Here is a 15142-nt window from a genome sequence, read left to right as displayed (position 1 = left end):
TATGGTTTACCATTACTCTTTAAATAAAGGCATGTCATTGTGAATTATATCTAATGTAATGGTCCTCCACATTTTCAAATGTTAGGATCCATTTCTGTTATAAAGGCATTTTTAACATCAATATATAATATGAAATGTGTACTCACATAAAGTCATGAAACCAGTACACTGATGCTCGTTACTTCCTATTCAGACATTTGTAGTTTCTACATTTGGAGATTACTTATAAGGATTTTAAGAAAATTTGACTTTGATACTTTTGAAGTTTTCTGGGATGTCCTCAATCTGGAGTCAGAAACGAAATCATCAAATCATTATTTATATATAAGCATTATCCTATAATGACACAAGTGTTTTGATCTTTCCTTGTCCACATAGTACTACAATATTTTGGTTAGTATTTGGTATCCTTTACTCAATTTTGCATTACTTTAGGCAAGTGAGGGAATTTGAATTTGAATTAGGTTAAGCAGGAGAGGATAAATATTTAGTTACAGAACAAAATTCCTGAGAAGCAAAGCTACGTTTGTCACCAGGGAGCCTAGAACAGACTATTAGATGCCACCATCAAGGTCTTGGCTGTGTGTCTCTTTTCTGTTCTATGCATATTGGTTGTAGTTTCTAATGCACTAAATTTTGCCACAAGTCTGTTACTATGGTTGCCAGCAATTCCCGAGCCCTGATAACTGGGTCAGATTCTCTTCAGTATAGCCAGAGTTGGAAATTACGGTTGACCGCCAGCACCTAATTACATGGCTTGGTGAGGAGGAAGAGGCAATTTTCCAAATGAAGGAGCTGCTATTATAATAAGAAAAAAGTTCCATAACATAATTGATTGGGCATTGTGTCCCTAAAAATGTATGTAGACTGCAGGATTCTAATGCAAGCAGCTGCGCTGTGAATGCTTTTTCTACCTTTATTTTCTGATACTCATGCAAGAGGGATAAGGAGAGGACATAAACACACACCCCAGACTTCTCAGTCTTCATTGCTTATCCTGCTCATCTTCCTCAACTCTTAACTTTGGCGAAACCCTCAGCTCACACTCTGGATCTGATCTGTGCTAACTTTACTCATTCCTTAGCTGAACCCATCCATTTCCCTGGCTTTAAATACTATCTATACATATATGGCAACCAAATTTTATACCCAACATGACCTCCTCCCTGAACCTCAATTTATATCCAACTGCTTTTCAAATTTAAGAAGACAAAAACTGATACACAGATTTCTATTGCCTTCTTATTCTTCCAGCTCTCAGGAATGTCAAGTTGAACCTCTTGTTCAAGTCAGAGAACTTGGCATTATTTGTCTCACAGTCCATGTCCAATTCAAAACAAAATCCATTAGCTTTATCTTTAAAATGTATTCAATCCCTGCATCTGTGTCTACAGAGACAAATTATTCTCAACTGGGGATGATGTTGATCTTCAAGGATATTGAACGTTGCCTGGAAATATTTTTGGTTGTTAAAAACATGGAGTGCTATTGGCACCCAGTGGGTACTTGTTAAGAATTCTGATAAGCATCCTACAAAATGCAGTTGCTCCCAATGACAATTTATCCCATCTAAAATGACAATAGAACCTGGATTGAGATACCTTGACATGCACTACGTTGACATTATCTCTCCCTGTTATATTACTAGAAAATCTTCTTAAATTATCTTTACACTTCCTCTCTAGCTATCCACCCCTAGTCAAGTAACCACAGAGCAACTAGAGGAATATGCTTAAAATATTCAGTGGATCAAATCTCTTCTCTCCTCACAGCCACCACAGACAAACACATGGTTCCCATCACTACTTTCTACTGGTGTCTGCTCAAGTGTTATCTTATTGCAGAACTCTTTCCTGGACACCCAAGCTAAACTAGCACATACTCTAAAATTCCACTCTCTGTTTCTATAACTCAAGTTTTTTCCTTAGCATTTTATCAGACATATGGACATATTTATTTACCCACCAACTGTCTAACTTTTTTGACTAGAATTTAATTTTCCAGAGATAACAAATATTGTTTCTTCACCCACAGTTCCAGTCACTAACACTGTGCTTAGTACATGAACCCAATACTCAGTATTGAATTTAAGTGAAATCACATACATATTTGCTTATTTATATATTACAAGAATAACTTTGAGATTCATTTAACCACATTTATTTTTAACTTCTGTCTTATGTCAAATTACAAAAATATTTCATGATTATTTTTCTTTCTTTGGGAAAATTATCTTTCCATGTATTTTTCTTCTTTCTTTTCTACCCACCCTTTCTTTAATTGATAGTGTTCCTCGAGAGTGTATTTGGCTTTCTGTTATCTCATATTTATAACGTACACAAACTTTCTACTGTATTCAACCTCAGACTCACTATAACACTAACACCTCAATCTCTGTATTCTCTACTAGTATCGGATATATCCAAACACAGATATCACTAGAGTCTTCTAACTCAGTATGCTCCACAGAAATTGCACAACATTTTTTTCATGTGATACTCTACCTCTGTTCTTAATTTCATTAGCATCATCACCTTGTCTCTTAAAATACTTTTAAAATGCATTTTTATCACTCTTTTTCTGAGTTGATTCAAAACATCTCATCACATCTAATTATTGTAGTTGAATAGTCTGGTTTAGACTCTTGATAAGGTGCTTTCATGCCTTAGGTTCAGAACCTACTATCTTTCTCTTGAGATATTATAATAACTTTCTCTTTGATTTCATGACAAAGATTTCACTGTATTGTGCATATTATTTCCAGAATTACATTCCCTAAAAGTGCAGATAATCTGATCCCTATAATACAGATCACCTGCTCTATAAAATTAACCTTCCTTACTTTAGTATAATAGCTCTATCAAAAAATAATCCACAACTCCTTTTGTGGTTTTATCTTCAGATTCTCTTTTAACCTCTCTCTAAATTCTTACCACACTGAACTTCTCATTATTCTCTTAACCCACCATGTGTTTTATTACCTTTATCTTTTTACATTGTCTCTCCACTATCTGGGGCATTCTATTTATTTACCTCACCTGCAAAAGCCCTAATTGTCTTTTAAGATGCAGTTCAAACATTAATTTGTTAAGATATCTATAATCGTGTTTACCACTTATTACTTTATCACCTTATTTTTCCTCAACAGAATTGTCATCTTACAGAAATGTTTGTTTTTTCTCCAAGAACTAATGGATGGATTAGACCATAGCATAAACAAAGCAACTGTAAAATTAGAAACCACGAATGAATCAAAGGTTGCATGTTTTTCTTCCTTGTAGATGCGTATCATTAACCCCGTTTTACATATGAAAACAGGAAACAAATAGCATTAAGATATGTAACCAAAATATCTGAAAACAATTCATAACAGATCCAGGAAAACAATAATTATTATATTTATTCTAATCTGATATTCATATTATATATTTTATTACAAATTTTCATATAGTGTCCTGATAACAAGTGATTAAGGTATAAAATACTTTATATAGAAATTCATTGACTTTGGATGGAAAAATTCTAGGGCTGATTTTTATTCAGCTTATTTTTAAATTTTATATAACATTTTTAAAAGATTTTAAGTTTGTTTATGAAGCTCAAAAATGCATCTGAGAAAGACAGAAAATTAGGAGTTAGAAATCTGCTGTGAAGAAAAAGAATGGGTGCAAAAACTATAGAGTACTGTAGATAGACAATTTTGTATTCCCTTCTTTCCCATTGAATGGCCACATAACAGGATTTTAGATTATCTCCATTCTGCCTTCAGAAGATTTACAGCAGGAAGTTAATAAAGCACTCAGCAGAAGCTAAGACACATCGTAGGCAGGGAAGGGAAAAATTGCATCAGAGAAAGATAGACTTAATTGTATTGTAGGTACGAAGTGGTCTCTTTAGAAATGTGTAGTAGAGCAGTAAGATGAAGAATAACTGCCCAGCCAAGCTAAACAAAAGCCATCAGCTTCCTCCCTTGAAGGAGCACCAGAGGGGGCACAGACGGAGGGGGATAGCCTGAATCCAAAACCTGTAATAAGTAAGATGCTTTCTTTACCCCAGAGAGACGAAAATGGATAAGAAACCAGTGTATAAAGTAAAGAAACAGCATGTAATGACAAAAGAAGAAAGCAAACCAACACCAACCAAACACACACACACACACACACACTCACACAAACACTCCAGAAGCTGCCCATTTGGATTTGAATGTTATTGAATAAGGTAGAAGTATTGTCTATTGTAAAGACCTTTTTTAAATGTCTATCTAGGGGATACCACATGCTTCTGACTAGTATTTTAAAATAATTTACCTTGTTACCATAGAGTTAACATGAAAAACTTTAGTTTTTTGTTTGGTGGTAACTAATTTTCAAATATCCATCAAATAAGTCATACAGAATATATGCTTTTCTTAAATGGAAAATGGGTAACACAAGGATAATTTAAGCACTATTGTTTGCAATATTTGCTATTGAAATGGTGTTATACATTAACTTTATTATTATTAGGCATAAAAATATAGAGAAAAAAAGACATTGTTTTTATTATTTTTAGTCCTAAGAACAAATGCACGGTTCTCTTCCTCAATCTGTCTCCAAAAGCGAGTAGCAGCCTGCTGTTGTTTGAAAGCTTGTGTCCCCTTGAAATTTGTATGTTGAACCCCAAAGCCCAATGTGAAGGTGCCAGGAGGCGGGGACAAGCAGAGTTGATAGGCAGTGAGGGTGGAGCCCTCATGAAGCGGTGAGTGCTCTTATAAAAGAGGCCTGGGAAAATTCCCCTGCCCCTTCCGCCACATGGGAACACAGGGAGAAGCTCCCACTTTACAAAATGGGAAGTGGGCGCTCTTGCCTCAGACTTCTAGCCTCCAGAACTGTTAGAAAGAAACCATTGTTGTTTACAAGCGGCTCATTCTGTGACATTTTGTTACAGTGGCATGGTCTTGTTTTTTAATTATTTATTTTACCTATTCTAATTACGAAAATACATGTTATATCCAAAGGTTTAAAAACGCAAAAGGCACAGGTAATTAACTTAGAAATCATATACACTCTCTAAAATTCCGCTACTGTGAAACTCTTAAGAACATTTTGTTGTATTTCATTAAGTATTCTTCCATAGCAAGGTAAATATATTTGTATTTCAAATATATTATGCATGGGCTGTTTCACTACATTAAGATTACATTCTTCTGTAGCTTGTCACCTCTAAAAAAAATCTATATATAATAGTTTTTTTCTCTGATATAATTACATCTTGATACAACTCAATTTTAAATTAAGTCATCACCCCAATGTGAGGAAGTTTATTTCCGTAATTATCTCTTATTGGGAATTTCAGTAGTTTACATAGTTTGGCTATTATAAATAGTTCTGCCTTTGATTTCCTTCTATGTATATTGTCTGTGCACATTTCTGACCATTTCTTGAGATTTTAAGACATAAAAATGTGGAATGAGAAAGTATAACCATGTTTAGTGATTTGAGAGTTCTTATTCTGATCTAAAGGAAGTTTATTCCCATGTACACTTACTGTGTCTTTATGACTGCATATTTCACTTCATTCAGATCAATACTATATACTCTCTTGATAATGATTTAGTTTGTATTCTTTTATGTCCAACGAAGTTGCTTTTTCCCCCATGTGACTAGATGATACTTGTATTACTACTTGAGTGTACTACTTGCTTTCATATTTTTTAAATTTTGTAGTGTCAGTAATTTAAAATATCACTTACACGGAGTAACTTAATTTTAATTGCACCATTCTGCCAGTATATATTGTAAATGCATTCATTAAATAATACTTTGTTTTAAAACATTTCCTTAACTGTGCTTTTTGAAATGAAAATATATGAAAGTTTTATACAGTCAAATATTTCAATCAAGTTTTTATTTTAGTTTCCACCACTCTTTTAAAAGATTATCTGTGTACCATCATCAGATAGATATGCATTTATCAATATTTATTTTTTTAATTTTATTTCTTTACAGTTAACTTTTTAATTCATCTGAATTTTACTTTGTTGTAAATGATGTCTATGAATCATATATATCATAATGTCCCCAAAAGGCTTCACTATAGTAGTCTGCTCTTACTTGAGACTTTGCTTTTCATGGTTTTAGTTACCTGCATTCACACATCATCACAAGAGGAAGAATGAGAATGGGATGGGAGAAATATTGAGAGAGAGAGAGACCACATTCACATAACTTTATTACAGTTCATTGTTATAATTCTTCTATTTTACTACTAGTTGTTGTTAATCTTTTAATATGTCTAATTTATTAATTAAACTTTATTATATGTACATATGTATTGGAAAAATATAGTGTATATATATCAGGTTTGGTATTAACCATGATTTCAGTCATCTGCTGGGAGTCTTGAAATATATATATATCCTGCAGAAAAGGAGGAACTCTTATAATATTGCCATTATCATTATCATACTCTTCTCTTGTTACCATTGATTAAAATGCTACCTATATTCTACAGGGAATACATGTGCATTCCCAATTTTGCAGTCATTCTTTCTATTTTATCCCATTAATCTGGTTATGCCTGACATCGATGTGTACTGGTTTAATTACTGTGGAATTTTCATAATGTTTTTGAATTTGGACCATATATTGACTATATCCTTAATTTTCAATGACTAGGTTATTTTGTCTGATTGTTGTTTTGCAAAGGAGATAAAGAAATATATATATTTTTCATCTTTTATAGCTATCAAATGTATTTTTTTTAATTCAAAAACCTATTTAAATAAAACTTTATGTTGTATCTTTTAAATAATTTTTGTTTGTAACTGTAATCTTAGAGTTAATACTGCTTTTTTGTTATTTTTTTCAGAACCACAATTTTGTCTTATTATAACTTCAATAATTGTATTTACTTCATTTGTCTCTACTAGAAGAGCAATCTCTGTTCTGAGCCCAAAATAGCCATGCTTTCATCCTTAAAAAGAAAAAAAAAATTTTTTTGTACTTTTTCTCTATAGTTTCCCATTTTAGAGTACTTTTTAAGACAGCAAAAAACAGCCTGAGCCTCTTCCCTGGGGAGCTGGCGCAGTACTCAGAGACAGGCCATGCTGTTTCTCTGTGAGGTCATTCTGTGCCTCGAATCAAGTACATAGGAAGAACACCTCATAATCATAGCTGTACACATACAAAAGCAAGAACACTCTGAGCACCACAAAAAGGACCATATCCCCCCTTTTGCCAGGAAATGTAAGTGACCACCAGTTATAGTTCATCCTGTTCCATTTTTCCTGCCCCCTAGGTAAAAACATATTAAGATATTTAATTACTGAACTGGTCTTACTTTCTGAAAGCACCCAAATAAGACCAAATATCTGCTTCTGTGTATCTTCACCTTATATTTCCTACACAAGTCAACTTTAATTATAAGTCCTTCCTAACACGGTTCTTCATGTTGTGCTGTTTCCTGTGCTTCAAGAAGTAAATACCCCAAATATCTCTCACTACATGCATGTCCGTGATGGTCTTTCCTTGGATGACATTGACGCGTTCAAGTTGGCTTTACAAAACGTCTCTGTTTTGGTTATTCTGTTTCCTTAATTTCTATAGTTATAATCTAAACATTATTTTGTTTTCCCTTTTAAAAGTAAAACCCCTCTTTGTGCTATGTTTTATTTTTATTACATAATATTTTCATCGATTCATACTTAGCAATTTAAAAAAAGTAATATTCTAAATAGAAGTTTGTTTTAAATTTTTATAAACTAGTTTCCCTTTCACCTTTATAGTCAATATGGAGGATCACAGAGATTTTCTCTTTTTTGCACATTGCATGTTAAACTTTTGAATCAATATTTAATGATCCAGCAGCTTGCAGAGCAGGCAAGAGAAATGTGGGTACAATGAAGTCACACTAGCTTTCGGATTAAGCCATTGTAATGGAGAGAAGATTTCCTTATCTACCTTTTATTTTTGTCTCAGTGACTACTCAGGTAGTCCATGAAATTGTGGCTGGTCTTTCCCTGGAATTTCAGACTTACCCAAGAAAAAAACATTAAATGGCCATAGGTAAAATCTTTGTTTGATGCACTTGTTTTCTTTCTTTTTGTTTTTAATTGAAATTACTAGGGTGACATTGGTAAATAAAATAATATAGTTTTCAAGTGTATAATTCTATAATACATCATCTGTACATTGTACTGTGTGTGTGTTACCTAAAGCAAGTGAGGTCCTGCTGCCTGCTGCTACCCTGCAGGCCAAATTCTGGATGCAAAGTTTCAGTGAAAACAGAAAAGAGTCTGTATAAAAGCTACACAATTTTGGAACAACAGCTTTCCACATGTGTTAGTCACTTAAGACTATCAACTAAGGCTACAACATTTTTAACTCTTAACTTTCAGCTTTAATCACTTAAGTCTATCAATTAGACTAAAATCTTAACTCTTGAGTTTCCCTATCATTTCCCCTGTTAGTTTTTATCTTATTTCTATGTGGTTAGTTTATAAACTAAAAACAAAATAAGGTACAAAAGCTACACAATTTTGGGAGAACGGCAGGCTTCTGCAGCAGAGCCTGTCCCTTCTAGAACACCCAAAGAAAAATAACCCTGCCACACTCTGCCAGGTCAGCTAAATCCTAGGCTGTGCCCAGAGTTCCTTCTTCCATTTAAAATGCAGTCCTTTAGGAGACACGGGTTGATACAATACACTTATCCAGGCATCATTAAAGAAGCGCAAGGGAGAGCCAGTCTCTGCCTTCCTTCTGTTTAAACCCTCTGGTCCATAATTCCACGTGTAGCAGAGATATTCACCTTCTCAGCCCATCATAATTCCATGTGTACCAGAGGCATTCAGCTTCTCAGCCAAACCTGTCCTAGACCATTTACCATCGCCTCTAGTAACTCCTCTCATGGCCCCTCCCTATTCTTCTACTCTTCCCCAGTAATCTAATCAAATCTCCCTATGTCACATTCAGCCCCCACGGGTCAAGTCTCTTTCCATCACCATTTATCACCCCATACCATCCACTCCCTCTTCCCCCTGGACCATCACTATGTCTAGGAGTCTTTCCTTTTTTTATTCCCTTTGCTTAACCCTTTCACTGTTTGAACCCAGCCCTACCCATCAGCCTCTGAAAGTCACCATCTATTCTCTGCATACATGAGTCTTTCTCCACGTTGTCTTTCTGTGACTGGCTTACTTCACTTACTTAGCACATGCTCTCCAGGTTCATCCATGCTGTTGCAAAATATGAGATTTACTTCTTGTTCTTTTTTTTTAGTGGTATTTCATTATGTAAATGTAACACATTTTATACACTCATCTACTGATGGAAACTTAGGTTGCTTCCAAAGTGTGGCTATTCCAAATAATGCTGCAATGAACATAGGGATGCATATATTCTTTAAAATTGGCGTTTTGGGTTTCTTCAGATATATTTCCAGAAGTGGACATAACGCAGTTCCAGTTTTAATTTTTTAGGGTATCTCCATACTGCTTTCCACAGAGGCTGCACCAGTCCGCATCCCCACCAACGGAATGGTGCACACAAGTTCCCCTTTCTCCACATCCTCACGCACTCTTGTTATTTTTTGATTTCTTGATGATGCCCATTCTGACAGGTGAGAGGTGATAGTTCATTGTGGTTTTAGCTTGCATTTCTCTGATGATTAGTGACATTATGCATCCTTTCACATGTCTATTGGCCATCTATCTGTATGTCGTCGTCGTCGTCGGCAGCCGTCCGTCTCGAGAGACGATGGTGTAGCTTCTTAAGTGTCTATCTGCACCGCCGAGAATGGCTGTGCAGTCCGACTCGGGAGTGACATGGCATCTGTCTCCTCCCGTGTTGAATCGACATCTTGCGATGACGCTGGAGTGTCCTCTCCAGTGGAGCTGAAGCTACAGAGCCTGGGCAGGGTGATATGGAGGGTCCGCTGTTGCCCATGCAGCAGACCCCCCCTCTCTTCGCAGCTGAAGGGTCCAAGGGAAAGACGGAGTCGATACAGCTTGGCTTCAGGTGCGCCGCAGGAGTTGCCGGTGTTGACTACAACGTCAAACCGCCTTAGGGACTCCGGCTCCGGATTTTCTGTCGGGGTTTACTCCCTTAGCCTTTCCCCAGAAGAGGTATATGTACTCTTTGGAGAAGTGTGTATTCAGGTGCTCTGCACATTTCTTAATTGGATTGTTTATTTTTTGTTGATGTTTATAAATTCTTTATAAATTTTGGGTATTAAGCCATTATCACATGTTTCATTGGTGAATATGTTCTCCTGTTCAGTGTGTTGTCTTTTCATTTTGTTAACTGTTTCCATCACTGTGCAAACACTTTTTAGTTTGATATTGTCCCATGTGCTTTTTTGTGTTTGTTTTCCTTGCCTGAGGCAATATATCAAAATAAACATTGCTACCAAAAAATGTCAGAGATTTTACTGCTGATATTTTCTTCTAGGGTTTTTATGGTTTTGAAGCTAATATCTAAGTATTTAATTTGTTTTGACTTTATTCTCGAGTATAGTGTAATAAGTTGGTCTGATTCTATTTTTTTCCATATTTCTGTCAAATTTTCCCAACACCATTTCTGAATAGACTATCTTTACCCCATTGTATGCCGTTGCTCCTTTGTCAGATGTGAATTAACCATACAGGTGTGGACTTATTTCTAGGTTCTCTATTGTGCTCCATTGATCTATTTGTCTGCTTTTATGCCAGTACTATGCTGTTTTGACTAATATGACCTTGTGGTATAGTTTGATATCAGGAAACGTGATTCCTGATGTTAGCACTTTGGCATAAAGAGAGATTTTCTGAGCTCTAGAAAGTCACATAACTCATGTCCTACAGTAGTTTTACTCGATGTTCAAGGATGTGTTTAGGAAAGCAGCATGCTATGTAACTGCTCTAGTAATAAAAGCAGGTTTTATTTAGAAAATTTACATATATCAGTTTCTTTGTTCAGAGCTTTAAATGTACTATCACTTAGTTTTCACAGTAATCCAACAGGGTAGATTACATTACTATCCTTATTTTTAGATGAAGGAGTTGAGACTTAATATAGTCAACAAAACTGAAGTCATGTAGTTTGTACTAATATTGAAGATGGCTTTTTATTTCAAAGAACATTTTGCTTGTTAACATTGTAAACCAACATTTAAGGAGAAAAAAAAATATGAATAATGGCATAACTACTATTCCAGTCTCTTATACATATTGAGCATCATCACACTAGTGTGTGATTTTGCATTACTTTTAACAGTGCCCATCTAAGCAATAGCTTAGATTCTTTTTGTTCTATAGCACTCAGAAGAATTATTTCTAAAGCTTCCAATACAGGGCTTTATAATACTTAATTGTTTAATCCTCAGAACAACTCTAATATTGTCTAGGTTTTAGAGATGTAGGAACTGAGGCACAAAGATGGCAAGTGCTCTGTGCAATGTCACCTGGCTAGAAAGTCATCCATGTAGGACTTTGGCTAGAAAGTCATCCATGTAGGACTTTGGCTAGAAAGTCATCCATGTAGGACTTTGGCTAGAAAGTCATCCATGTAGGACTTTAACCAGGTGGGCAGTTTCTAGAGACCTTACTTTAATCATTATTGTTGATTTTCTCTGCTAATGTGTTTTAACTTCAGAAATAAAATGCCTTTATTTCACTCCTTAGGAGAAAGAGTTGCTTTAATTTTCAAATTAATAACATTTTATTTTAAAAGTATATGAGAAATAATAATGTTTATTGAAGTATAAAAGCAACTATGGTTTCAAAGCATTAACCGTTCTTAGGCAGTTATCTTTTTATGTAATTCCAAATTTAATAAATAAGATAAATTTATCTTAGTTTTAAAAAGCTTCTTTTGAAAAAGATAATGATTTTTCTATGCTTTTCTTTTGAAGTGATGGCCTTAGTTTTATGTAGAAAATAAATCATCCATAATTTACTTTAATAGCTAAATTATTCTGGATTGCCAACAAGAACCAAGAAGCTACTCTGCATGGATAGTTTTGAAAAATGTAGAACCATAACATTAACAGACAACTTGACGTACGGGAATTTGTGGTCTGGGGATATTTGTAAAATCACAATAAATGCATTAAAATATAGTCAAATACATATGAATAAATAAAAATAAAAATCTAGACTGTTATAAGCCAAAACATTATATGATGTTAGTAGAAAATTTCATTAAAACATAGTGTCCAAAGGGCCACCAACCCAGAGTTCTTATTCTTAAAATTGCTACAAATGGCTTAAGAGAAAAGAAACACTGGTCTTAATAGAATATTAATATAAATCTTATAACTGAGAAAAACTCTTGAATATTGCCTGCAGCTGTTGTCTTGGCCAAGTTTTTTTAACATAAAGTTCTTAAGCTGTATTTGTATTCATCATCCTATTTTAATTAAGTTTTGTCCTGTGAAACAAATTATTTTTACTTGTAGCATTTATTATCTATCTATCTTCTAGCTAATCATCTATATATATATATATATATATATATATATATATATATATATATATATATATATATCCATTCCTTTACTTAGCCACACAAATATATGGACCATAGAGAAAAGCACTGCTCTAGCATTTTCAAGGATGCAAAAGTATGTCAATAACATTTTAGCCTGATGCAGAGAGGATAGAACACATATGAGAAAATGCAAAAGAAGTATAAGACATGGACTGTAATTATATCAAATACAACTGTGTCCCCGCCCTATCCAGTACAGAAAAACTTGGGCTCAATGCATATTTATTGAAAGAATAAGTGAACTGCAATATCAATCGCAAAGTGTACCTTTCCAATACAATAAAAATACAAATTAACACAATAATCGCTGCAGTAAAAAATTATACCGTAGTTAGAGTGAAGTAAGGTTATAATTTCTTCTTCAAAAATCTGTGATTTTCAGTCCTTTTGCATCACTGTGGCTTCTCTATCACATTCTATCATATTCATCTTCCTTGTAACGTAGGGCCAGGGTCACTACCCAGAATAATGACAGCTGAAAGCCATAGTCTGACTCCGTTAGTTTTGATTATATATATATGTAACTCACCTTCAGGATTTTAAATTGATTTAGAATCTGTAGGACTGTGTACATGGGATAGCAGGATATAAAGACAATGAAAAAAATTGAACTTTTTAAATGAGTACTGAGGAGAAGTTACAAAATGGGTTAGAAACTTGTCAGATCCTGTCTGTATTGTTTTATTTTCCCATAATATCTATATTTTATTTCTTCTAACAGTACTAATTGATGATGAAAAACACATTCAGTCTTACCTTGGCTTAATAAGACTCATTCTATTTTGGTCTTAGTTTAGAGGTCATTTAAGTATTTTATTAATTTGTTCTAAGATTCAGCATTAAATCATCTTCTCAATAGCCTAATATTAAATAAATAACCTTATTCCTTCAAATGAATGTTTTCCATTTTTTTTGAGTTCTGGTCACCATTCTATTCTAACTTGAAATTCTAAGCCCCAGTTTCTTGCTTCTAAACCCTGTTTCAAACGTGTTTTTCTATAAAAGACTTGCCAAAGGTAGATATTGCAGATTAGTGATTGGCAAAGATCATTTATCAATGATCACAGACCTCTCATGGGAAGCTCCATTATCTCAAATAGTTTTGCTTAATTCAAGATAGCCTAGCTGTCTAGAAAGCACAAAATGGGAGGTATATTGAAAATAGATGGATTTCAAATATTCCCTAGTACTTTGCTATGCCTATGAGCACCAAAGGTTTATTAAGTGTCCCCTGTAGAGCCTCTGCTTTGCCCAGGCCTGGGAAATCAAGAGTTAGGACTATTTGGCATTGAGTTTAGAAGTATGCCATGATCAATAGGTACAAAAGGCATCTATTACTTCACCCTAGGCTTTAGAGCAACCTTAATATGTTGGAAAAGTCTTTTATATCTGGATCAGAAAGGGTTTTAAGGAATTTTCTGAATATTCCAGTTTTTTTCCTAAGACCTCTGGTTTCAGGTATTAAAAAGCAGGATCCCAAAGTAAAATGTATGAAGTCACAATTCTAACATTGTTTGCTGCAGAACCATGAAATCTGAGAGTCCAACACTGCTATTGCCTTATCTTTTTCATTCACTGGAAGTACACACAGACGCTGGGACAGCTGGTTTCATTGGCAATGGGTCTCTATTGCTTGCATGAGTGTGCCCTGCATGCCTGGTCTACGGCCTCTGAGAATTCTGAACATCTGCCCTTTTAGCAGAGCTTTCTACCCAAAGTCCAATAGATTATCTTGCTCAAATTCAATACATACTGAACTGGGCTTCCAGGCATTCTGGACACTTTGGTATAAATAACACTCAAATTGATGTTCCAGTCTCTGTATACTTTATTCTTATTATAGAAATATAATCCTCATGGATACAATTTGCTCCTAGAGACAAATGATATGTTTCTACTGTTCAGAAAGCCTACTTCATCAAGTGATATAGTAGTATTTCTAAAATATGTGTGTACTAATCATAGGGAAATCCTTTTATAGATCAGAATTATTGTGATTCTTTTCCCACTGTCTTTGTTAGGTTGAAGCTGCTTTCTTGTAGAATGGAAATTAATTGGTAACAGCCCCTGGCCCATGATAGTCCAATACGTTAGTCAGGAAAAAGTCCATGACTGGGCATTCAAGAAGACCTCTGCCATTAGGTATTGTTTAGTTTTTGAACATAGTAAGTAGTTGGGGTTTGTTTTTGTTCATTGATAGAATTGCTATACAGGGTTATGAATCCTCATGTAGAACTCAAATTAGAAAATGAGCCCTAGGAATTAAATAAAATGGTAGTCGCATATACTGTGCATAACAGGCTGATATCAAGTGCACTCTGGAGGCCAGAATGTATTAGGACTGAAGATAAATATTCCAGAATACAACTATTTGAATATATCTCCTATGACTTTTTCTTACTCCAATATTATTTGAGACAAATTATTAAACTTATGTTTCTTCATCCGGTAACATCTTGATTTTAATATTGTTCTTATATATAGGTCTGATGGGGTGACCAAGATGCCTATCCCAGTGACATCTGGACCTCTAGTCATCAGGGCCTTCTCACAGTGGCTGTCGCATTTGTTCCTCAAATAGGGCAGGGAAGTACCAAGGTATGTCTGAGTAGATTACCTGAGTGCCAGATGCAGTG

Source organism: Furipterus horrens, unplaced genomic scaffold, assembly GCF_987537825.1.
Source record: "Furipterus horrens unplaced genomic scaffold, mFurHor1.1.pri manual_scaffold_12, whole genome shotgun sequence".
NCBI lineage: Eukaryota > Metazoa > Chordata > Mammalia > Chiroptera > Furipteridae > Furipterus > Furipterus horrens.
This window is presented reverse-complemented; position numbering follows the sequence as displayed.